The 26,093-nt window shown below is 29.5% G+C and overlaps 1 long non-coding RNA gene across 1 annotated transcript; it reads right to left on the reverse strand.

The window, feature by feature from the left end:
- Positions 1–9,642: 9,642 nt before the first annotated feature.
- On the reverse strand, positions 9,643–24,137 carry LOC107440158 (uncharacterized). Its single transcript, XR_001583606.3, has 7 exons — positions 23,961–24,137; positions 21,760–21,774; positions 17,378–17,419; positions 14,473–14,490; positions 12,741–12,758; positions 9,985–9,999; positions 9,643–9,662 (listed from the first exon to the last, which is right to left on the reverse strand). It is a non-coding gene; the product is annotated as an uncharacterized lncRNA (long non-coding RNA).
- Between the last annotated feature and the right edge of the window lie 1,956 nt (positions 24,138–26,093).

The following is a 26,093-nucleotide window of genomic DNA, read 5'->3' on the forward strand; positions in this document are numbered from 1 at the left end:
TTAAGGCTACACAGTACCCTAAAATTCGCAAAAATATGCAAAAAAATATTTTTGCATTTTTGGGTGGCTAATGTGGTTGGGAAGCAAGTTGAAAAATTTTGCATCTGAGATCTAATTAGTTTTAGAGATATTAGGATTTTTCCGAGTTGTGTCAGACTCACAATTTGACAAGCGAGGGGGCGTGGTTAGTTTCGTTTTCTTTTAAATCTAATTTTAAAACTTTTTTTTTCAAAAAAAGACTTACTTTATTTCGATGATTATTAATTTTCACTTTCTCCAAAAGTTATCAAATTTCACTTTCACTTCTAGAAGCATTGTTGTTTATTTATGTTCGGTGTTTGATGGATGCGTTCTAAAGTTGTGTTTTTACTAAATTTTTATTTATAAAAAGTCTTTTTTAAGACTAATATTTTTTAATTTATAAATACATTCGTAACAGAATATTTGTTATACTTGATTGACTGAATATTTATATAATTATGCTAGCTATTTCTTTAATCCTATTGCTTTGTTTGTCTAAACCAATGTTACGTGTATTTTAGCCGATACAGGTTACATATAAATTTTAAATGTGAAAAAATATAATACTATTAATATTCAAGTAAATTAGTGTTTTTGGACCAACAATAAGTTTGTTTATAATATATTAAGAAAGTAGGACTGTACAAGCATTTTTAGTTTTGGTTTTATGGTTCTCTTTACTTTAAATGTCATTTTCTCAGACTTTCTTTTTTGTTGATACCACTGTTTTCGATTCCCTAAGGCTTTTTTCCCTTTAAAGATAAAGCCTTGAAATTTTTTGTAGAAACTTTTATGTATATACAGACCAAAAGTTAGTATGGATTTCAGTGTGAGATGTATACATTTTTTTTAATAAAAATTTGAAGTTGGAGTTTTTAGAATTTTCGGGTTTTCCACGTGTTTAGTAACGATAAAAATAATTAAGATTCAACTAAGTATCAGAGCATCAAATCCATACTAACTTTTGTTCCTAATAATCTAAGATATTTATATTATTTAAAATAACTGAAAAATTTTGAAAATTAAAAAAGTTATAAAAATTTAAAAAAATCTTGAATTTTTTAAAAAAATTTAAATTTTTTAAATTGTGGTTTGTCGATTTCCCTTTTCTTTTTGAAAATCAGTTTAATAATATAATACAAATGAAAATCTATTATTACTTTTAATATTACAGGCCTTAAAAATTTTTTTTAAAAAAGGGTACCGTGTAGCCTTAAAGGAGAAATAATTTAGGAGGGGGAAAATTGCACTCTTCGAAATTCCTCTTCTTATTTGAAAAGCTAGCTAGATTTGCAAATCTAGCAAAGAACTGTTTTCTTCTCTAACCCATCAGAAGAAGTAGAAGTAGAAATTAAAATTTGAAAAAAAAAAATTCTTCCCTCAGCAGAGGTTTCGTGCTCCTGCGAGAATGTTTGGTAGATTCACTGTTTGAGATTTTCCTGATCTTCTAAAATTGTAGCAAAATAAAAATTTTCTATTAGAGTCTGTTTGGAAGCGGAAAAGGAAGGCTGAAATCTGGAGAACGTAGGAAAAAGTTACAAATTTGCAAAAGAATTCCAGAAAAAAAAAACGATAATTTGCAATAATTTAATTTGCAAATTAAGAGGGGAAATCCCTTTTCTTCGTACAATTGTTCATGTTTTAGAACTTTTTCTAGCCCTCATAAGAAGTTTAGCTGTAGAAAGAAATTTTTAAATTTAATTTTGCAGATAATATATTTAAGATGTGAAGTCAAACAGATTAAACCTCCCCCCAACGTACTTTTACAATTTCAATAACAAAATTTTGATAATTTATCATTATATTGTTAAATATCATTACTATGAAATTGAGTAAAAATATTTTGACTATTTACTTTTCATCCAACAAGTGATCAGAAACTTGTCCCGTTAAATAGTTAAAAGGACAAAAGTACTGAATACAAACTTGAAAATGTCCACATCAATTTTTAAAAAAAAGCAAGAAAACATTTAATATCTTCCTCTTTTTTTCTTCTTTTTTTTTTTTTTTTTTTTTTTTTTTTTTTTTTTTTTTTTTTGAGTAGCGATGACTCAGGGTATAGAGCGTTCGCCTTCCAATGAGGCGAACCGGATTCGAATCCCAGTCGATACGAATTCCGCATCTTGCTGGCATGCACCGACCACAGTGCTGATGTGAAATAGCCGCAGTGGTAGACGGATCATGGGTTAGAGTCCCCTTGCCGTCAGGATAACCATGGGAGGTTCTCGTGGTCTTCATCTCCATGTAACGCAAATGCGGGTTAGCTCCGTCAAAAAGTCCTCCACGAAGGCAAAATTTCTCCCAATACTCGATCCAGGAGTTCCCTAGTCTTCTGGTTTGGGTTCAAAATTACAAGGCTACGGAGTTGACCATTAGCAGTCGTAAACCTATTAAATTGGGTCGGCTGTTCAACGACGGTTATAATAAAATAAAATATAAAATGTCTTCATTTAGACAGAATGAATTATTTGTTACTCTAATCCAACAATTAAGCCTTCTTGATATCAGTAAGCAACAAAATTAATGTTTCTCAATTTTTTAAAAAAAAAGTGCTTCACTGCTGTATCACCGTTGTTTGGAAATTTTAGCAGAACATGCTTCTCACTGTCATAACTCTAAAATATTGGATAAGAAACAATAGGAAATTTTTCACATTGATAGAGAAATATTTAAAGAACATTCTGAAATCAAAAATATTACTAATGCAATCATTATTTTAGAGCTATTTTGCGTCAAAGTTGAATATATTTTTGGGCCAAGTTATTCAGTATATTTAAAATTACTTACAGTACTTAGATTTTGAATTTTTTTTTTTTTTTTTTTTTTTTTTTTTTTTTTTGCAGCTGTGAAATCTTATTGATTTGCTGCAATTGAGTAATTTGTTTCGCTTTGTTTAAATTTGGAATTAGATTTTGAGTAATGAAATAAATACTTTTGATGTTCTTTTATTTTGTTTGAATTTTTTGATATAAAAGAAAAACTAATAGCCGTAAAATTAAAATTTCTTGCAACCACGTATTGAAGGTACTATGACTAAAGATTTAAGAAAAATTACTCCCCTTCGAAAAGTCAAATTTGTTTCGGAATTGCTAAATTTTCGCGTTATTTACTTATTTATTTTCATAATTTCAAAAGGTTAACAAAAAAGTACGTGCTTTGGTCTGAAACAAAGTCAAATACTGTCCTTTACTTTAAAAAATATTGGATAATTTTAATTAGATTTTTAAATATGATTTTAATAATCTAATTTTGCCTTTTAAAATATGGATTTAAATAGAAAAGCAAATATTTACTCACTTGTCAGAGGGTTATCTAGGAAATAAAAATTATTCAACTAATAAATATGTGCAATTTTAAAAGTTTGAAAATTAGAAAAAATATAATCTTTACCAATTAATCTTCTAAACTTAAAGCAGACTTGAAAAGTGCTTGTATTTTATATGTTTAATCTAAGTGATAGAAAGTAAACGAATTTATGGTTTAAAGTGTGAGTCGATCCAATCCTAATACAAGGCAGATGCTATTATTGTAAATGCGTTAGTTCCTTATTTTATTAAAGAAAAAAAACGCATCTACTTAGTAACTGTATTTAAAATAGATAAGCAAAAAGAAAATTTATTTGCTAAAAAAAGGGAATTTATTTTAATTCAATCGTATTAGTCGAAAAACGAACAAAAAGTAATGAAAAATTTTCATTTAAATTTTTTTGTATTAAAATGCAATATTTCTATACAAATTAATTAAATTCACATATTTATAAAATTTTTTAAAAAAAAATATGAAACAATGGCTTATTTAATATAAAAGCAGCTTTTTAAAGGAGTTCTTCATTAAAAAAGTAGTAGTAATTTAAAAAAAAAAGTTTTAATTATTTTAATTTTGTTGGCAGTGCGATGATCAAAATTTAAACCAGAGTAGCATACTTGTCGTTGTGAACCTGGCAGTTGTAAATCGTGGTAAGAGGAAAAAATTTAAATATAAATACAAAATATTAATAATTATAAATATGAAATGCAATTATAATTATTAATTATAATTATGAATATAATATTATTAATTAAAAATATAATATTAAATATAAAATATAATATTAAATATAAAATATAATATTAAATATAAAATATAAATAATTTGTAATTATTATTTATTATAAAAATATTTATTTAGTAAATGTGTTCATTCAGATTTTCAATTCTTTTGAACAATTTAACCATTTTATTTAAATTTTATCCAAAAAAAAAAAAAAAACTACGTTTATTATATTTTTTTATTGAATTTATTTGCAAGAAAATTTATTTATCGGAACGAAAATTTATTATTACAGTAATTTCTATAAAAAAAATTTGTTATTAAAATGGCATTTATATAGAAAGTCTTTTTTCATAATTTGATGGCAACATTTTCGACAGAGGCAATTTAACGGCAACCTGTATATATAGTATTAAATTATAATTACCTTTTCCAAGCACTACTACGGAAAAGAAAGAAAAAATGTTGTATTTTTTCAATAATAGATGCTTTAATTACTGCGAATGACGTAAAGAACTTTACAAAATCTCAATTACTTACCAGTTATTGTTGCCACTGTATGAATAATAAGATAATGAAATATTTTAGCTACTGTATATTTTGTTTTGCTTCACAAAAATTATAATGCTTAAAAAACTCATTAAACTTTTAATAAAAAATACCAAGAGTGCAGCTTTGCTGGCAGCAAGAATACAGCTACAGAGTTGAAATTTGCAGTGCTGAATGGGCCATTTTTAACTACAAGTTCTAATCTTTTCGAAATTCCGATTTGTTTGAAAATAATTACAACTTCACTTAATTTTTTTGCTTTAAATATATAATATATAATATCTATTATCTAATATATAATATCTATTGTTGTAGAAAATTTATCTATTTCGAGATCTTCATTTTATAAGCTCGCTCAAAAGTAACGACTCTATTGCATATATATATAATGAAAAAAAAAATGAGAGCTTATTTGTTGCCAGATATAAATCTTATAGCATCAAAATTTTTAAAAATCTCTCGTATTTCTCCATATTGTGACACTCAATCTGTATTCCTAAATTTAATCTTCCTCTCAAGTACAGTTGAATATTTTTTTATATCTCCATACATTTCGCTACGATTAACATGTTGACAAAATGTGCTTGTATAACATTATGATAATAATTTTATTCGCAAAATGTTTTTTTACAAATCTTTAGGGGAAAAAAAACAATGAATGTGAAGCAACTACTGGGGTTTAAGAGATGAGCAACCTATAATGGTTATCAAAGGAAAATTCAAATAATCTGACATTATGATAATAATAGTTTTATGCGCAAAATGTTTTTTACAAATCTTTAGAGGGAAAAAAACAATGAATGCGAAGCAACTACGGGGGTTTAATAGATAAGCAAAATTCAAATAATATGACCAATTTTAAAATGTAATAACTAAGAGATTTAAGAAAGATTAAATAATACTTTTAATAGTTTATAGTATAGTTAATAGTTTTAAGACTGTGTACAAAACTTTTTACGTTTTTCGTTATTATCTGGAGATAATTGCACAAATCTAAAATTTATGCACCTACTTATAAACTGCACTGGGGGAAACAATTGGAGGGACAAATGTTTCCCTTTTTGGCAATGAAAATAAATAGCAAAGCAAATAAAACTAAACCTGGCCAAAATATCATCCGATAGAAGACCAATATATGTGAAAACAAAATTTGGTACAATCTGCACCCTAAATGGGGAAACTGGTCACTTGTCCACCACAGAAACTGATCACTGACCGACACCCTTGTCAGTTAGAGAAAACCATATGTAATAGGGTGTATGATTACCTTCAAGTTATCCTATATCTATAACCTTGAGCTCGCAGCAAATTCGGTCAGATAGTTATCGCTCATCTTTTATTATTTTTGTTTAGCATTAATAAGTAATGGAATATGTTTTCAACCGCAATTAGTTACAACAGTAGTAATAAAATGAAAATTGCTCAGCTAATGGGAATTAAGAGAGAGAATCTTACCAAAATTTAGGAGACCTGAAATAAGATATTCGAATTATTTTTTCGTTCTCTTGAAAAAAAAAACATTACATTCATTCATTTAAAAATAATCTATCCAATAAAAGCTTACTACAAATTTTATTTTGCGTAATATTTCATACAATATATTATTATGTAAAACACTAATGCGTATGCATGTGTGGCGTAACTACCGCAACGACTATTAAACATCAATTCACTGATATATAAGACATGCTAACTTGATTCAATCACGAGGTACCTTTTGATAGATAAAGGTTGGCATGGTCGCCCCCCCCAACACATGTAGATTTGTTTTTAAGAAAATGGGTAATATTTCTTTTTGGCGTTGGCAACAAAGAACTGTTGTTGTTGCTTCCACTCCTTCACAATATAGCCTCAGCTCTATCAAATCCATGACTCCAAAAGCTCTGGCAAAATCACTCATCAAAAGATGCAAGAGAATGCCCTCTGAGGAAAATTCCAGACAATCATTGATGTGCTCGGGGGAAGTTGGTTTCAAATTGCATTTGCTACATGTTGAGAAGACTTTGTACCTTAATTTGAAAGTTAAGCATTTTAAATGGGCACTGATGATTCGCGAAGCAGTCATTTGATCCGATTCATCAACTTTAAACTCTTGAGAACCACCAGGGCTTTTTCTGCCAAACCAGTGGTGAACAAGAAGGGTTAACCATATTTGATTGTGGCAGCTTTTCTTCAGAGAGAAAATCTTTTGATAGGTAATGGGGTAGTCAGATGTTGCAACTTCAGTGGTGCCCCTTTTAGCCAGATTATCTGCGACTTCATTACCAGGGACACCAACATGGGATGGGATCTATTGTAAGTGGACGTCTCGAGTTTCGGTGAGTTGTTTTAATTTGTCGATTCCAGTGCCTACACTGTCAGTTATTAGGAGCTGAATTAAGTAAGTGAGCAGTCCAAGCAGGAATGCTTTGCGTGTAGGTAAACACATTTCTGCCGACCGTCCTGTGTAGGGGGCAGGGAACTGTCCTTGCATCAGAGAGGTCTTGGGTTCGAATCCCGGGCAAGGCATGGATGTTTCTTTCTCTCTCTCTCTGTTCTATGTCCTTTCTCCCTTATGCGTGAATGGGTGTGAATGTGACCCGCCCTATAAACGGGTTGTGGTTGTGTGAATGGCGTGGCAGAAGTCGAATTCCTGACCATAGATGGCGCCACTGAAAGACAGGAACAATCACACTCCCACTGCCTAAACAGGCATTCGACAAAAAAAAGACACATTTCTGAATAAAAAAAAACTATTTTTCCTCTCACGGGCTCAGAAAAACATAAGCGAACTAGGTTATGAGTTGAGTAGAAATAAAAAATTAACAGTTTCAATATTTGCGAACTTCTGCAGGTTTTAAAAAAGAATACCAGCCTGAAACAACAAGTGACAGAGCGAGAAGTCTAAGCATGAAAAAGCAAACAATAAGCCATAAGGGAAGTTTATTTTAAGAAAACAGGCAGATAATATATCTTTGCCTTAATTATGCTTATCAATTTACGCAAATTAAATAGAAATTTAGAGATTTTCCTTTACAGAAACTGACTTCCGTTACTTAATACGTTTAGTTTTAATGATGCTTAAATTTTATGGAACTCCTGAACTTTTTTTAAAAAAATATTTTACCAATGTTCAATAATAATTTCAGCCTTTCATCCAGTGGGTCGATAAATGAGTACCAAGCATGCTTGGGAACTAAACACTGGGGGTTCCGCGTTCGGCTGACCACCTGACCGGAGTTTTCTTGCCCCTGCACCCCAGAGTCCAAGGTCAAGAAAACTGATATGGGTGCAGTAGGCCTTGGCCCTCTAGGGGCTGTCGCGCCACTGAGTTTAGTTTTCAATAATAATTTAGAGCTATATTTTATCGTTAAAGCTGCTACAGAGGAAGATAGATGCGTTTAATCGTAGATGATCGGACAGCTATGTTTTTTCTTCTTCATTTTCTTACAATTTCCTTTGGTTTATCACTCATTTTATGAGTTTGAGTAAAAATAAAGAAATGCTGCATCCCTAAATACTGAAATTTGTAATTTCATATTCATAAAATCGTAATTTGAATGAATGATAAAGAATTAATGAAATGTTTATAAATTAATTGTTTGACTTGATGTATGTGTTACATATTTTTGGCACTCCATATTGCAAAAGTGTATCAGCATGCATACAAAAGCTAGAATGAAATACAAAAGTATCCAATAAGCGAGAGAAGTAAGATCAAATTTCAAAGCAATCTGAAAAGAACAGCGATGGTTGGCAATTGCTAGGTATGGCAAGTGTAACGAGCACAGACCCCAGCTCCGAGTTATAATTAAATCTGAAAAGAGACAAGTACCACATAACGTTGATTCAACGTAAATTCATCCCCAACGCAAGTAAACATGTGGCGACATGAGAAAATTTACTAAAAGTATAAAAGATTGTTAATTGAGAAAATTATAGCAAAATCATAGTGAATCGAACATTTTTCTGTTAAAATTAGATATTCGTCATAATAGTATGCTTTCATCACTTTAGTTAGTTGTTCAGAGTCTATAAACATTTATTAATTTTGATTCAGGCGAATTACACTAACCGGTCAACAACAACAAAAATTCAAAAGGGATTTTACTTTTGAAAATGATTTAGTCAATCCTAATTAATTCAATGAGCCAAACACGAATATGAGAAAGAAATGGCTGAATTATTTACTTCTTTTTTTTGATGAATGCGGATTGTTTAGAAAAGTGTAGATATGCGTATTTAGTATGCGTATAATGCAACAAAATTGCACTTGTAGCAAACGAAAGTATTTTTCTAGCGTTTGCTTCAAACAAATGATAATAGCCTGTTCCTTTTTGGCATTAAAGTCGTTTTCAGGCCTGTTAGCAAAATTAAAGTCCATTGAAGATCTTAATAAAAACGATAATCACTGTGGAATATACCGCATACCTTGCACTCAATTGAACCTTGATTACATTAGACAAACCAGACGAGCTGTAAAATTTAAATTTAGGAGTACACGACTAATATGTCCGTCATCCAAAGTTAGATAAATCTTCGATTTCCGCACATAGTTGGAAAGTTGGACATAAATTAAACTTCGATAATGCCAAAATTTTTACATTTCTATTGCATCAGTTTATCTTGATGCTTTTGAATGTTGCTTCTTTCATATGCAAGTTGATTCCCTCGTTAATGACGACAGTCCTCAGCACCCGTTCGTTCTACTTAGAACTGTATCATGTCCCGATTTGACTCTTTCAGCCACCGTTGTTCGACTTGGACACCGCTTTCGCAACCATTTTCTTTCAAAACATAGCCCTTTTTTTTCAAATCGATTTTATTTTCTTCATATATCGTTGAATTTTGATAATGAGCGTCTTGTTTTGAGTACTCGGCTTTTTTCCCCGTAATCTTTGAAGCAATACCGTTTATCCATTGACAAGTGCATCTTTGCGATTTTGTTACTATCTATTTAGTTGTGAGTTAGTCCTAGGGATTATTATTTCGAAACTTAATTTCATTCATTTGATGGTTGTGTTATGTAGATAGTTCACTATAGATGAAAGAAAGAGATTTCTTACCATGTACTAAGTCTCTTACTGGAAAAATGAAAGAAAAGAGTTAACACCAAACAAGGTACATTTTTCAATCTTCAAGTTCAAAGCTTTTTAACCCTTTGCTTATGGTGTACCATGTTGTACCATCACATGTGGTCCACATGCTGCACCAGCCGTAGGCAAAAGATAAAGAAGTCCGTAATTTAACTAAAAATTTATATTTAAGCACAGTGAGCTAGAATCAACAACTTTATCAAGTAAGAAATAATGATTCTTTCTTTAAACTTATTTCTTTTTTCATTTAGGCTTCTTGTTTCAAATTCATAAAATTAAGATTTTAGTTTAAAGAGCTAATGTATGTTACCTGCATGAGTTGCACCTGCGAAAAGATGTATGTTATACATAACTTTTGATGTAATAGGAAATATTAAAAATATATTAATATATTAAAATTAGGACTATTAAAACGTGAATTGTTTTTCATAACATTTTATAGTTACAACGAAACTTTTACTAAAGAACATGGGATTGAACTCAAAAAGAAAAGCAGTATGTGCAAGGCACCAATTAATGAAATCTGTAATGTTTTAATTTAACTGTAAAATTAAAAAAAAAATTATGTTTTGATAAATTTTCGACAAGTATTAAAACAACACTTACCACATTCGTTTCGGAATTGTAAAATCATCAATTAATTTACGGAATTATTGCATTAATTTTCAAAATTTTATCAAAACGAAAATATAACAATAAAATTAAATCATTAACGATAAATATAGCGGTACATTAATTTCTCATTGCCGATATTGATAGAGATGCATATATTTATCATTGTTAATTTATTTGAATCCCTTCATAACCTTGACAGTATCTTAATGAATAATTACTCTAACTTGTGCTACTAGTTCAACTTGACGAGGGTTTATGATACGTACTAAGTAATGAGTTCACAATCCTGTATATGTATGTATAACAATAAAATTAAACCATTGCCGGGTTCTTAAACCACAAGTTAGAGAAATTATTCATGAAGTTAAACCGTAATGATAGCGATACATCTATTTATCATTGTCTATATTGACAGAGATGCATATATTTATCATTGTTGATTTGTTTGAATCCCGTCGTAACCTTCAATGTATCCTTATGAATTATTTCTCTAATTTGTGCTATTAGTTCAACATGACGAGAGCTTATGATGCGTACTTATTAATGAGTTCATAATTCAGCTTATGTATAGCAGTAAAATTAAACCTTTGTCGATAATGATAACGATTCATCTATTTATCATTATCGATAATGAAAGAGATGCATCTATTTATCATTGTCGATAATGATAGAGATGCATGTATTCATCATTGTTGGTTTGTTTGAATCTTGCCGTAACCTTCAATATATCTTGGTGCTGTCTTTCTCTAACTAGTGCTGTATTTTCTTAAACTTGAAGAGGGCTTATGATGCGTACTTATTATTGAGTTCATAATTCAGCTTATGTATAACAATAAAATTAAACCTTTGTCGATAAGGATAACGATTCATCTATTTATCATTATCGATAATGAAAGAGATGCATCTATTTATCATTGTCGATAATGATAGAGATGCATGTATTCATCATTGTTGGTTTGTTTGAATCTCGCCGTAACCTTCAATATATCTTGCTGATATCTTTCTCTAACTTGTGCTATATTTTCTTAAACTTGACGAGGGCTTATGATAAAGAGACTATATTATAATGAACTCATGAGCCTAGGCATGTAAGTAGAGCAATAAAATTAAATTATTTGATAACCAAAGCGATACCATTGTATATAATGTTTATCGTTGGAGATAATGATATCGATATTATCATATTTGATATTCATCGTGCAGATTACTCAACTCGGAAAGCTGTTATAGGAGCTTTTCAATAATAGAAATACCTGTAATAACAGTGTAATATTTCATCAGTAATAATACAATAGTACATCATTTACATCACATTTACTTGATCATCACATCATTACTATTACATCAGTAATGCTACATCACTATCGTAAAATACCATTATCTAGTATATGCAACATGCTAGTTTAGTTTTCTTTTCTTCACTTATGAAATTTAGTTTGATACAATTTGTTCAACTTTTTAAATGCTTTAAATATTTCAGATTAAATTTTCTGATTGCAGATGCTTTTACACCTAGAGTGATTATCCGACACGTCAACAATCCCATGCTCTTTAATAAAATATACTTGCTTGTATGTTTAATTAACACATAATTTTAAAATATCTTGCTATTAAAAAAATTCTATTCCTTTATTAATATATTCGCTTATTATGACTAAAAACTAAATATGTTTATTTATATTCTAAGGATTTCCAAATAGTTTTTTTTTACGAAATTACAATTTTAAACTAACGTGGTTACTGCATTTTTTTTAAAAAATTGTCTTTTCTTATTTTTTAATTATTGCTCATAATCGTTTCCTATTTTCCGAATATTTAAAGACAAATAGAGTAAACTTCAATAAAAACAGCCATGATTACTTTTTTAAAAAATATTTCCGTCGCTAAGCTTAAGGATAACATTAGAATTAAACCGTATTAAAAATTCAGGAAACAGTAGAATTTTGAGAATTTTTCAAATAAAAGTGTTTACGGAAATGGACGTAAGTATTATAATTTCAAAAGATACTTTAATTTTAGAATCTTGTTTGTGATACATATGTTTGACAAAATTGAGGAAAAAAAGATATAACAAAAGATTGAATAGCATGCGTAAGAATATTATCATCCACTTAGATTTAAAGCAGATGAATTCACTTTCATTAATTTGTCATACATATAATAGTAAAACGATTTAATTTGGCAGAAACACCTACATTTCAGAAAATGTTTTAATGCAGTTTTAAATTTTATTGCTAACATATAAATACAGATTTTAACAGAGGACAAAACCTGGTTACTTTTGTTTAAAAAATCATTTACTTATTTTCATTGCTATCTAAAGAAGATTATTAAAGTACTATTATTGTTATTTTTAAATGCTTCATTTTTGAAGAATTTTTTATTTTTTCGAAATGACTTTTCGTTAGATATTGGGAGTTATTTAAATAAAAAAAAACATTATTAACTTACCCAAACCAATATCTCCTACTATTGAATAAATTAAAAGCTCATTTAGAATAAAATGACATTTTGATTTAAATATCTTCATTTCTTCTAGGAAACACAAAATTTTCAAAAGTTTAAAATAACGCATAAACTATGCATAATGTTAATTAAGTGATACTTAGAAAAGGCGATTGAAGTACTTTTATTACTATTTTATGGAATAGAAACACAGGCTAAGTCAGTCACCCGCATGATTATTTTCGAACTAACTAACTCCCTGGCATTACAGTTCATGTTGGACCATGGCCTCACTAACAATTTTCCTCCAAAGTCGCCTGTCTTTAGCTCTTTGTTTCCAGTTTCGGACTTTTAGAATCTTAAGGTCTTTTTCCACCTCGTCTAACCATCTCTTGGCCGGCCTTCCTCTTTTCCTTTGGCTCTGGCACTGCCCCTTGAATATCTTCGTAGTGCATCTGCTTTCCTCCATTCTCTCAAGGTGTCCTAGCCATTGAATTCTCTCTGCTTTTACATAATTGATTGTATCTTTTTCTTTAAATAGCCTTGCAATTTCAAAATTGTATCGCCTTCTCCACATATCACCCTCTTTTACAGGTCCAAAAATTTGATACTGTGTTACGCATCACATTTTCAAGGCATATATTAAACAACAAGGTCGATAGAATGTCACCGCCTGTCTCGATCCAGTCACAATATCAAATTCCCTGGACATTTTGTTTTGTACCTTTACTTTCGCTTTAGTAGATGAAGTTGCCATTTTAATCAACCTGATTAAGTTATGAGGGATGTTGAACTCGTGCACATGACTATTTTCAGTGAGGTTAATTATTTTATTAATATTTTTATAGTTATTTTTTTATTCAACGCTAAATAATGTTTGAAAAACTTTATTGAATTATATAGTCAAACCCCGCTATAGTGAACTTTCAAGGGTCTGAAATTTCGGTTCACTATAACCGGGAATTCACTATATCCGTTCCGCAAACAAGTTTAATTAATGTTTCTGAACTCCTTCCTTTTATTATACATTTTTTAAATAAATGACCAATAAAATGAAATACAAAAATGACTGAAAAATAATACGTAGTAACAAAAAATGGGCTAACTTATTTTTATTTTTATTATCCTTCGTCCTGTGTACAAAAAAAATAATTAGTAATCTTCAGCTGATGCGAAGCTGATTCAGGGAAAATTATGTCCTTACTACAATTATAATACCCAATAATACTACAATTATTGGGTTGGCCTTATTTAAGAATAAGAAAGTGAGATAAAAGAAGCAAACAAGAAACGATGCTTATCTCTACATTTCGCTCTATAGATGGTTTTAAAAATCAGTATAAGTATTTATTTTGAAGTAGACATTTCAAAATTATTACCAAAAAATGAAGAGGAAAAATCAGTCGAGGACAGAAAAAAGTTCATAATATCCAACTTTCTCACTTTTTTGGTTCACTATATCCACGAAAAATAACATCATGCGTGTATAATAAAGGCACGGGACCGAACAGTTCGTTCACTATATCTGGGAGTTCACTATAAACCGTGTTCACTATAGCGGGGTTTTACTGTATATACAAATATAAATCTTTGCAATAAATACAAATGCTAACGAATATTGTTTTTGTTCTAAGTTTTTCAGTTTGTATTTCCACCAGAGCTAATAAATTAGATTTTAATAGGCTAGTATTATTACAATAAAAGATACCTCCATTAAGGATTTTCCTCAATGGTTTACCTGTCATTGAGCTGTTGCCTGTAAAGAAAAAAAAAAGGTAATCTTTAAACTATCCAACACTTAAATAATGTAGATATTCAAAGTAATGGTTCATAATGTCAATGGTTCATGAGATTTGCTACATAAAAAATTTGCCTACATCTAATGAAAAAAAATCGTGTTGCCTGAATACAGTCATTAAGCAATGGACAAGGTTTAGGAAAAACCAGTCATAAGCATTTTTTCGTTTTCTCACATCCAGTGCATACAAAAATTGAATATTTGTGCCGGCTGTAAGGAATTCTTTGGTTAATATTATTTTTATTTTCTGCTTATGTTAAAATGCTATTCAATAGAAAAATTTAATACTAATCAACGATTTGTATTGAATTACCTGTATTACGATATAAAGATTTAACTTTTTCGTTACGAGCGTTGTATTTAGCCAGCATTCACGCAATGTCCTGTGCGTACAAGTGCTTTATTTAGCCTGTGTCAACGTGATATCATTTTCTAACCGGCCCAATCTGCTTCAAACTGAAGCTGGCTAAAAGTCCATTGGCCAATATTGAATTAATGCCACTAAACGTGTATTTTAAAGGCGCTTATTATGTTTTGCAAGTCAAAAGACTTTCGGTTAATAAATCGGTGGGGGAAAAAACTGAAATAGAAAGTGCATCTTTTGCAGTGCAAACCAAAAAACACGAGAATCTAAGTATGAATGTAAAAACTGTAATGTGCGTTTATGGGTCCACTCTTGTTTTAAAATTAATCATACTGAATTCTTTTGCAAAGATTTGAGTTATCTTAAATTGTGTTTTTCTTTAAAATGCTTGAAAAATCGCCTAATATATAATACTAGTAATATTAAAAGTGTTTTAGAAATATATAACAGAGCAAAATTTTTCAGTATATATTTCAAGGGTTGCATAAATTTTTTTTTTCACAGTGTGAAAAATTTTTGTAGAGCAGTTTTCTATTAATTTTTGCATTAAAATAATGTAATATTTTTCAAATAAGTTACACTTTTATAAAAATTAACAGTTTTCTATTATAAGTATTTCGTAGATAATTACTTCCTATTTTCAAAGGAAGAAAAAGGTTGAAGTTTTGTTTCATACTAATTAAGGAGACTAATTCCTACATGAAATAATGCTTTGCAGCGTAAAATATTCCATATTTATTACTGTAACATTCAGTGCTATAGTTGGAGAGGAACGCAGTTCGCCGAAATACTTGGTTTGCTGAGTAAAAAAAAATTTACATATTTAAAAATTTCAATAAAATTTTTCTCCCTTTCACTCTTTCTCTTTTTTATTTATTTGTTTATTTTTTACGAAGTGAAGAAAAACTTCTGCTTAGCTTTGGGAAATTTTTTCTCTCGCTTTAACAGAAGTGCCAATTGCACTAATCAGATTCGAAAGTGCAAGTGAGCTTTTAAATCTGATTCATGCAATTCTTAGGCTCGTCTGTAAACAGACGCAATGAGAATAGTCCTAATAAAAAAAAATAATTTCGAAAATGTTCATAGTGCTTGAAATTTTTGATGTAGCTGAAAAACTAAGTAATCAAACTAAATATTTAAATTACATTTACCAGTATTTAATGGGACAAAATCTTTAAATGAAGTCACTTTTAATTAATTTTAATTACTTTCACGAATTTTGTAAAAGTTTGAATTTTCAATGGGATTATTTTTCTTTACAACACTGTTTTACATATTTTGAAATCTGGTAAGCAAAGGAACCAGTCTAAGAGCAAATAATTATATTCAAGCACTTAGAAAAGAGGGGTTGATAGAGCTCACTCACTCGCTATTTGAATAAAGACACATTTATAGTACGTAACATAAATAATTACAAATGAGAACTTCTTTTATTGTTAAACTCTAACAAAAACAAATATGTATCCCTTTTTTCTAACATGCATACATACATATTTTACCCTCTCGCAAATAAAATGTGCTTAACAAATAAATAGTACATAGTACTTTTCAAGGGATAAAGAATAATTGTGTGCTTAATCATTTAATAAAAATTTATATAGTTTAGACAATTATTTTATCAGTAGCTTTTTTGATGAATGCATTAAAGATAATAATGAAAATTAGTAGCGAGCCCCCTTATTTAAAATAAATGTCTACTCTTTTTTAATTAAAGCTGGGCAAGTAATTTAAACTAATCATTTTTTTGGCTTTATAAATATCAGTCTACTATGACATATACTCTGTAAAAAATGAGTTCCTTTAAAAAATTTTGTCTTTCCAATTCCAGCATTGGTAATAGTTAAGCTCTTTTATTTTAATAAGTAAAATTGTGCAAAATTTCATTTCTCAGAAAGATAATAGTTAAGAGAGGAAATGATCGCGATCTAGTTTTTTAACATTTGAAAAATTTAGATAAAATAAAAAAATGCTCATAAAAATATGCAAAAATTAATTCATCGATTTTTTAGTGACTTTCAACTAAGAAAATTGGCTATTTTTTACAAAAATATTGATAGTTCTTCTTTAATATTTAATTTATTAATCCATTTTAATGTCCCAACAATTCTTTTCATCAAAATAGTTTAATTTGTTTCGAGATTAAGGAATTTAAGTTGTGTATTTTTTTTATTCTTCTTGACATAATAGTTTCGAGGAATAACCTTCATTTCCTCAATAAAAATGGAAAGAATTAATAAACGAAAGAATTAAAGGAAAAAAGAAAGAAAAAGAAAAAGAAAAATACTCGAAATTTTGTAATGCAATTTTTCAAACACTGACAGTTATTTATTTTAGATGATTATTTTATAAAGTAAACAGAACCCATGGAAAATCTATTATTTATAAAGTCCACAATTTTTGAAACGTGCATATCCTTTTTAGAAGATGTTTTCCTCATTCAAATTAAATAAAGCAAAGAAATTTTAAAAGAAAATTAATTACCTTTTTTTTCGTCTTTAACTTTCTTCTTCCTGTGAAGTTTCTCTGAAAATAAAATACTTTTAATAGTTAGCATGACCTATCTGAAGAATTTTGAAAAAGATGACACACTGAATTAGCAGAAAAATATTGGCTCAAATTTTTTCAATTCAAGTGTTATAAAGAACATAATTCATAAATTCTTAATTTTTGAAACATCATCCAATATCTATCATACTACAGTCATTGTTTGGTGTAACATTGTTCCAAAATAGAATGAAGTACCTTTGTGTCGGGTTGTTTATTTTGCAAACAAACCTCCAAATTAGAATGGTTAAACAGTGAAACATCCAGGAAAGACCACCCTTAAGTAGAGACCTCCTACATTTACGAGGGATATTTACTTATATTTACTTTTGTATTTACTCCTATATTTACTTTCAGGAGACACCGAATTTTTTTAATAGACTTCGTATTAACGAAAACCTTTAAAAGAGATCACCAAAACCTCTCCCAGCTACCGGGCAAACTTCTGCACCAAATGCGGAATAGGTCAAATAATAAAACACGAAAAAATATATAATTAAAATGTATTAACTAAACAAATATGTAGATTAAATGTATTCAAAATATTAGCATGAGGCTCTTGTTTTAGACAGCTCTTTTTGACTATTTCTGAAAGAAATCTACAACCTTAAGTTGCAGTCAGATGGCACTGAAGATGATGCTGTCTATGATTTATTTTTAGAGTTGAAAGTTAATTTAGAAAAAAATTTATTCCAAAAAAAACTAAGCATCTCAAACAAGCAAATTTTCATGATATAAAATTATATACAAACGCAAACAGAAAAACATACTTTTTTTATTTATTTAAAATAATTCTATCATTCATGATTGGTAAATTTGTTTTTAGTCAATGATTATATAACTGAGAATCATTCTTATTGACGCTAATTTTTTTTCATTGATCCGGTTTTTCGTAACGCCATAACAGGTAGAACCAAAAAATGACACTGATGAAAATAAAATCGTTTGCGAAAAATCACGTACCTTCGATAACATTCTGAAGTCAATGGCTGTAATCCCTAAGAACCTCCCTTAACAACCATAGGCCGGGATAGCCTGGTCGGTAGGGCGCTGGGCCCATATCCGAGAGTTCGTGGGTTTGAACCCCACCGGCTGAAGACACCCCGTGTAGTTGGTGACTGATGCACGTTAAAATTCTGCCGAGTCTCAAAGTCCTCCATGTTCCCATAGTAAATCAGTACCTCTGGGGGTACTGGATTAGAGATCGATCGTTCTCTGATTCAGGTCAAAATTACGATCTGTGGATAAATGAATGGATGTATGAATGGGTCCACCTTATAAACAGGTGTGACGTATGGTGTGGCAGAGGTCGAATTCTTGGCCATAGATGGCGCCACTGAAAAACAAGAATCGCACACTCTGCCTTAAATTTCTCAGTTTCACCAAGCAGGCTTATCCGTGTGGCAAGTGGCATTAGAACCAGCCATTAACAACCATTTTACTGTGGAACAGAGAGTGGTCGCTCTCGAGAGGTTTCACTGTATTATGTATCATAATGACTTTGGATTATTTTGCCTGTCTTTCAGAACGATGTTTGGATAAACACTTAGTTTCAGTACTTTAGTACTTAAATTTAGTACTTTTATATCTAGAGAAGCCTTTATTTAAATTTGAATGCTGCCAAGTTTAAATGCTTAAATATTTGTGAACTTCTGTGCTAATAGGCGTTGTCTGGGTTAATTAGGATTAATGTTGATAGGTTGGGTGTTAATTGTCGTTAAGTACCTTTGATTACAAATATAAATCTCACTTAGCTCTTTACATATAACTAATTTTGTAATAAAACTAAAGACTTATTTATGAACATTTATTTGAAAACCGTAACTGCACATAGAACAGAACAATAAAAGAACAGCTTCTGTTTAAATTTCAGATTTCCTCATTTAAAATTATGTAGTAAGAAATGAATTATAAATCAAAAAAAAAAAAAATTGACATTTTGTTAAAATTTATAAAATAAATTATAAATAACGAAAAATTATAACAATTTATTTTTTAAGACTTATGTTTAGATAAGTAACTTTTATAATTGCGCGCAAACATTTTATTACCTTAAATAGTTCTATAGATATGGTGAACTACACAAAAAGTGACATCAAGAAGCCAAAACTTTTGACTATTGACTACTCTTCTGATGCCTTAACCAGAGGATCCCTGTTAGTGTTCAGCGGAACCCTAGGGTTCCGTGAAAGGGGTAAACAGGTTACGAGAGTTAGAGTTTTTTTTAATCTGTAAATATATTTAGATTCAATCAATAATCCTTTATTTACAGAATATTTTGGTTGCCTTTACGACATGATTCACAATAAAATGCGAATAAAAAAAATTAAGTATCTTTTTGCAAGCAAAAAAATTCCTAATTTTTCAAAGAATTGAATCGTTCCATTGAATAAACTAAAAAGCATACATTTATAAAATATTGCATTAGTATTTCCTATCATGCTTTTCATACCGAAATAAAATAACTAGATAACAAATACAGAAATATCTTCCCCTATTAGTGATTTTCAACGTTTGTAGCAGTTCTTTTTAGTTTCAACGAAAACCATATTTCGGCATATTACATGCATTTTAAGTATATGTGAATACACAAATAACAGACTCAGACTGGATTTAGAGTCATTTATCAGATATAAAATCTAACTTGAGATTATTAATGATAAAAATATTTTATTTTATAGCCATCGTTGAGCAGCAGGCCGAATTCTCAGTTTACGGCCACCAGTGTTCAACTCCATAACCTTGAAATTTTGAACCCAATCCAGAAGACAAGGGATCAAGTATTAGGAAAAATTAGCCTTCATGGAGGACTTTCTGATGGAACTAATCCGCATTTGCTTTACATGGACAGGAAAACCACGAAGACCTCCCATGATTACCTTGAGGGCAAGGGACTCTAACCTACGATCCGTCTACCACTGAGGATATTTTACGTCAGCACTGTGGCCGGTGCAAGCCGGATGCGGAATTCGTATGGACTGGGAGTCGAACCCGGCTCGCCTAATTGAAAGGCGAAGGCTCTATCCCCTGAGCCACCATGGCTCGTGATTAAACTGTGAAAAAAATGGTATTCTTATTGTTAAATATTTCCAAAGTAAAGCAGTGTAGACCTAAACCAAATAAACTACCAAAGTTTGGTTGTCGCCAAAGGTTGGTTGGTCGCCAAAGGTTGGTTGGTTGGTTGGTTCTAATGCCACTTGCCACACGGTAAAGCCTGCTTGGTGAAACCGAGCAAATTTAAGGCAGAGTGTGCGTCTCTTGTTTTTCAGTGGCGCCATCTATGGCCAAGAATTCGACTTCTGCCACACCATACGTCGCACCCGTTTACAGGGCGATTCCATTCATACATCCATTCATTCATCCACAGATCGTAATTTTGACCTGAATCAGTGAACGCTCGATCTCTTATCCAGTACCCCTAGAGGTTAAAGTCTTTGAGGCAAAGGTCTTTGATATTACCAGAACTGGTTTAGAAGGCTTTGGTGCCATTTTATTCCTTTGCACTACTTCGACAAGACAACAACAAAGTAAGGCAGTCTTTTATTTGTAAATACGCTCACAATTATTTTTCTATTCTTAGTTTTAGAGCTAGGGCTCCATTGGAAGAATGCTGATCATTTAGGGTTCCATAGCCATAAAAATTTGTCTCATCCATTAAGAGTCAACTATTGTATTTAGCCGAGTCTGTTTATCTCCCTTATGTTGAGAATCAGAGAAAGTGCATTTTTGTTTCTGATTTCGTTACTTCAAATGTCGATTGCGCAATTTTTCATAAATCTTTTTGTGTGTGTGTGTGTGTGTGTGTGTATATTTAAGGCAATTTGTTCGAATCATTAAGATTTTATCATAATACTTGAAAATGAAATCATTACGTTATTACCTATTAGGGTGTTCCTCTTTTTTCCTTTTTTTTTCATTTTTTGCACTCTAGACTCTGGCGTGAAGTTAAATCGTATCTAACAGAATCATATTAAAAGCTCCCGAGACCGTTAGATTGTCTCATAAAGTCTGTGTATACATCTGTCGTAGTCATGAAGTGTGTCATTACATTTAAAAAAAAAAGAAATATTTGTAATTTATTGGAAATGCAATAAAAAAACCTTTGACATTCGTTAGTATTTCACGTCATAGGACACATGAAAAATGTTAAAGAAGATTGATTTGTCATTGGAAAACAAACAATTAATAAGTATGATTGATATAAAAAAATAAACGGTTTGAAAAACTATTACCTTTTGAAAAGTTGCCAAAATAAAAGTATGATTATCATAATAAAAATTTATGACAGCTTCTGGTTTGTAAAAGTTAAAAAGAATTACCTGCATCAGCAGCATCTGTAAGACATTTAAGAAATAGATTAATAATACTTTAAAAGAGATACAATTGTATACGTACACATTTGAATTAATTTTTCTTGTTAAATGTAATGTGAAAAGAAAATCTCAAAAGTAAAGTTCTCTGTATTTCTTAAAAAGTACAAAGTTCATTTAATTTCTGCAATATTTACATCATTTTACAGGTTAAACTTCCGTCTAAATTCAACATTGAGGCATTTATTTTTGAAGATGGTGTGAGAGTTTTTGTATGACCATGCCATACTAACTCCCTGCCATGTCTTTAAAAAAAAACATTGAACTTCACATTGCATTACTTCAAAGAGCTAACTTCCTTTACATCTAAAATTAGAAATCAAATGGTAGTCACCGGGTGCGAAGTCCGAACAATATGGTCGATGGGTATTGATATTCCATTAATAGGAAAAGAGTGATAATTTCGATAATTCCTTGCAATAAATTCAAACAATGATGGAATAGGACATTTATTCAGTTAACTAAGAAAGACAGTGTTTGAAAAATAAGCATTATATGAATGCTTGTAAGGAGATTGATTAATATTTCTGGTAAATTATTTGAAGTTACTGAACAGCAAAATCAGTTTTTAAGAATTTTCACAAAATCTAAGATAATTAATTCTTCTTTTATTTCTTTATTGAAGGGTCTTTTTGCACCTCATACTCTTAGTATGATTTGTATGATGTCAAAAGTTAGTTTAGTGGAAAAATATAAATTTAAAAATAAGGAAATATGGAAATGGATTTAAAAATATTGAAATATTAGTTTTTACTGCATATGAAAATCGCAAGATAACAAAAATTATAATTTCCATTTAAGGAATTTTTTATAATAAATAACTATCATTTTTTAATTTATCTATTATGTCGATTTTTAATAACTTAATCGTATTATCTATTTATATATTTTATGGTACTCTAGTAGCTCATATAAGCTGATATTCTTTCAATACAATTCTATGCAATTCAATTATGGCATAGTAAAAAAAAATATTCTGCAATACGATAAACTAATATTAAACTAGTTTCATTAATCTTTTTTTAATTAAAACGTTAGAAAACAGCGATAAAACAGATTATTTAACGTTTATTATTGCATCTGCTATTTGAAATTTAATTAATTAAATCGGTTGATAATTTCTTGTAGAATTTTTATGTTTAAATTTAAAACTACGTTACATTCATCTTTAAGGCAGAAAATGTTCAATTAGTGTTTAATCAAAGCAAATAAATGACTACTATAAGATTTAGTCAGTAATTTATAGCAAAATTGTATTAATTTATAAAAAATATCAATATTATTGTATTAATTTGTGTAATAATTTTATTGTATTAATTAATGAATTAATTTTATTAATTCATAAAATAATTTCATTAATTTTACTAATTAATTGTAATATAAGTTTATTAATTTATAACATAATTGTCTTGATATATAACAAATTAGAATTGTTAGTGCTTATAGAAGATTTGAGAATATCGAATAATCAACATTTCAGCAAACATACATTTCCTACAGTAAAATGAATCATGAAATCTGAATTATATAAATGCAATGTGTTTAATTATGTAAATACGTTGTTTTTCAATCTATGCATCGATGATAATTTTATGAAAAAGATGTGGAGGAATGTAGAATAACTTATGCACTAATGTATAAAATAAAATTATTGCATTAAATTATAACATTAATTATTAACAAAATGGAATTTCAAATAAATTTGATATTAATTTTGAGTTATCAATAGTTAGAAAACTTACAGTTTTCCATTAAAAATTGGTAGCAAACATTTTTATTTTTAAATTCAATGTTTGTTAACTATAATTCAAATAAAACCTTTAACTTTAATTCATCGTAAAATTTAACTTTAAGTTGTTTTTTTTAAGTTAAAAAATTGTAAGATGTAATAACTTATGACATTCTCAACAAAACTAAATTGGTTGGTTCAATCTTCCATATTTATCAAGCATTTCAAATTCCCTCAATGATTATATTTTACAGAACCTTTAAATCTATATTTATTATATGTTATTTGAGTTCATAAAATTCTTGTACTTCAATCATAATATAAAAACTTTAAGTACGCAAGTTGATATTGACTACATATAAATAACAGATTAATATTATTAACAGTTTTTAAAGGCAAAGCAAAGTTGGGTCAAACTTACTGTTTTCGATTAATAAAGAAACGATGAAAACTATGGCGAAAAAAAATCCATTACTCTTCAGAAACATCATTTTTTTTAAAGTAACAAATAAAGTAACTAAAGTATAAAATTAGAATGTGCTCAGTTGTATATAACTGATGTTTATACAGTTGACTTTATGTAATGATGCTCGCGTTTTCTTTTATGATATGTTAAAATTGAGATACTTTCATATAGATATGAAATCTCAAACCTACTAGATGGAATAAATGTTAAAGAAACAATATTTTTGTTTTCATCTATGAACCTAGAGCTTCGAGTAATTTATGTTAATTATGGACGGGGAAAAAAAGTATGGTTGAAACTTACAGAATAAGGTAAAATTTACCGTGCTTTTACAATTAAAAGCTCAGTAATTCTTTATCAAAGCTCTTTGATCATGATTTTTGAAAAATTAACAATATATGGTTTTATAATATGTGATTAGATTCGGTAAATGTGGAAAAACTTGGTAATTTTATCATGATACCTTGAGCATGGCATAAAAATTATTAATTCGGTTGGTTACATTTACTTTTCAGTACTTTATTTTTTTACTAAATGTGCGTTAATAAGAACTGACTGTAATTTTGAAAACCGGAATTTCTTGTTAACCACTACCATAAGAGCAGAAAAATTACCAAATGAATGGTTTAAATATCGCATATTTTGGTTTAATTATTTACAATTATGGTTTTTTTTTTTTTTTTTTACCAGAAATGTCATTACTTTACAGTATGGTAATATCACCAAAAAATTTCCCCCCCGTAAACAATGGGAAATATATTACTCATTTTTAAAATTCCTTTTTTCAATACCTAACTATTTTTTATTAAAATAAAACGTGTTAATATCACCAGTTTGAGCCGTGGTGGCTCAGGGGATAGAGCATGCGCCTTCCAATGAGGTAAACCAGGTTTGAATCCCAGCTGCTGGTGACCGATACGAATTCCGCACCAGGCTCACACCAACCACAATGCATCTTCAGTGGTTTACTGATCATGGGATAGAGTTCCCTTACTGTCGGGCTAACCATGGGAGGTTTTCGTGTTTTTCTCTTTCCGTGTAACGCAAATGAGGGTTAGTTTCCTTAAAAGCCCTCCACGAGGGCGAATTCTCCCCAATACTTTATACAGGAGTTCCCTTGTCATCTGAATTGGGTTCAAAATTAAAAGGCTACGGAGGTGAACAATGGCCGGTAGCTTCGAGTGGAGGTAGCCGTAATTGATTGGTCGTAATTGATTGGCACAATTTGATTGGCTGTTCAGAGACAGTTATAAAATTATAAAGTTAAAATATCACTTGTTTGAATAATTTTTCAAAAAACTGAATAAATGTAGGGAATTTATTAAATGTAGAAACTTAGATGAACTCCGAGATTTCTAAATAGCAAGCTTATACCTTTCGTGACCCTAAAAACTAAAAAATTCTAGTTTTTTTTTTATTATTATTTTTATTTACAATAATACGATATAGTTTTCAAGGATTTGAAGATTCCTCTTATGTTACTCAAAATATATATTTCAAAAATAAAATATATATATTTGTTATGTACTTTTCTGATACACAAAGTACATAACTGAGTTATTTTAGCGAACACTGGGTGATTTAGGTCACCAGGGTGATTTAGGTCACCGAGTTAACTTAAGACTTGTTTCTCTACACTATATGAAATTCCAGAACAAATTGTGGTATAAAGAATTTTTTGTTAAAAGTATTAACAATTTGGGTGCATTATTATCCATCTATTTTTACCGTAAAGTATTAAACCTTAAAATATTATACAGTGATTTTACTGTATTTATTGCTGTAAAAATGACGATATATCATCTTTTTTATTCCGTAATATAAAAAATGGATTCCAGTGCAAAAGAACTTTACGGTAAAAAGCACCGGCACCGTAAGTGCCGGTACTTTTACCGGAATTTTATCCGAAATCTTTAACCGTGCAAGTGACGTTGGTATTAACAAAATTTTTTTTTAATGAAGTTAATTTTATGTAATAAGTCTCTAATTTTTAGTTGAGTTTTGGATCACATATTTTTATATTCTGTGTTTAAGAAAGAATGTTAATTATTCTTTATTAATCTTTTAGATAGCTTCAAAATAAATTTA

The sequence above is a fragment of the Parasteatoda tepidariorum genome, chromosome 4 (assembly GCF_043381705.1).
Source record: "Parasteatoda tepidariorum isolate YZ-2023 chromosome 4, CAS_Ptep_4.0, whole genome shotgun sequence".
NCBI classification, from domain to species: Eukaryota; Metazoa; Arthropoda; class Arachnida; order Araneae; family Theridiidae; genus Parasteatoda; species Parasteatoda tepidariorum.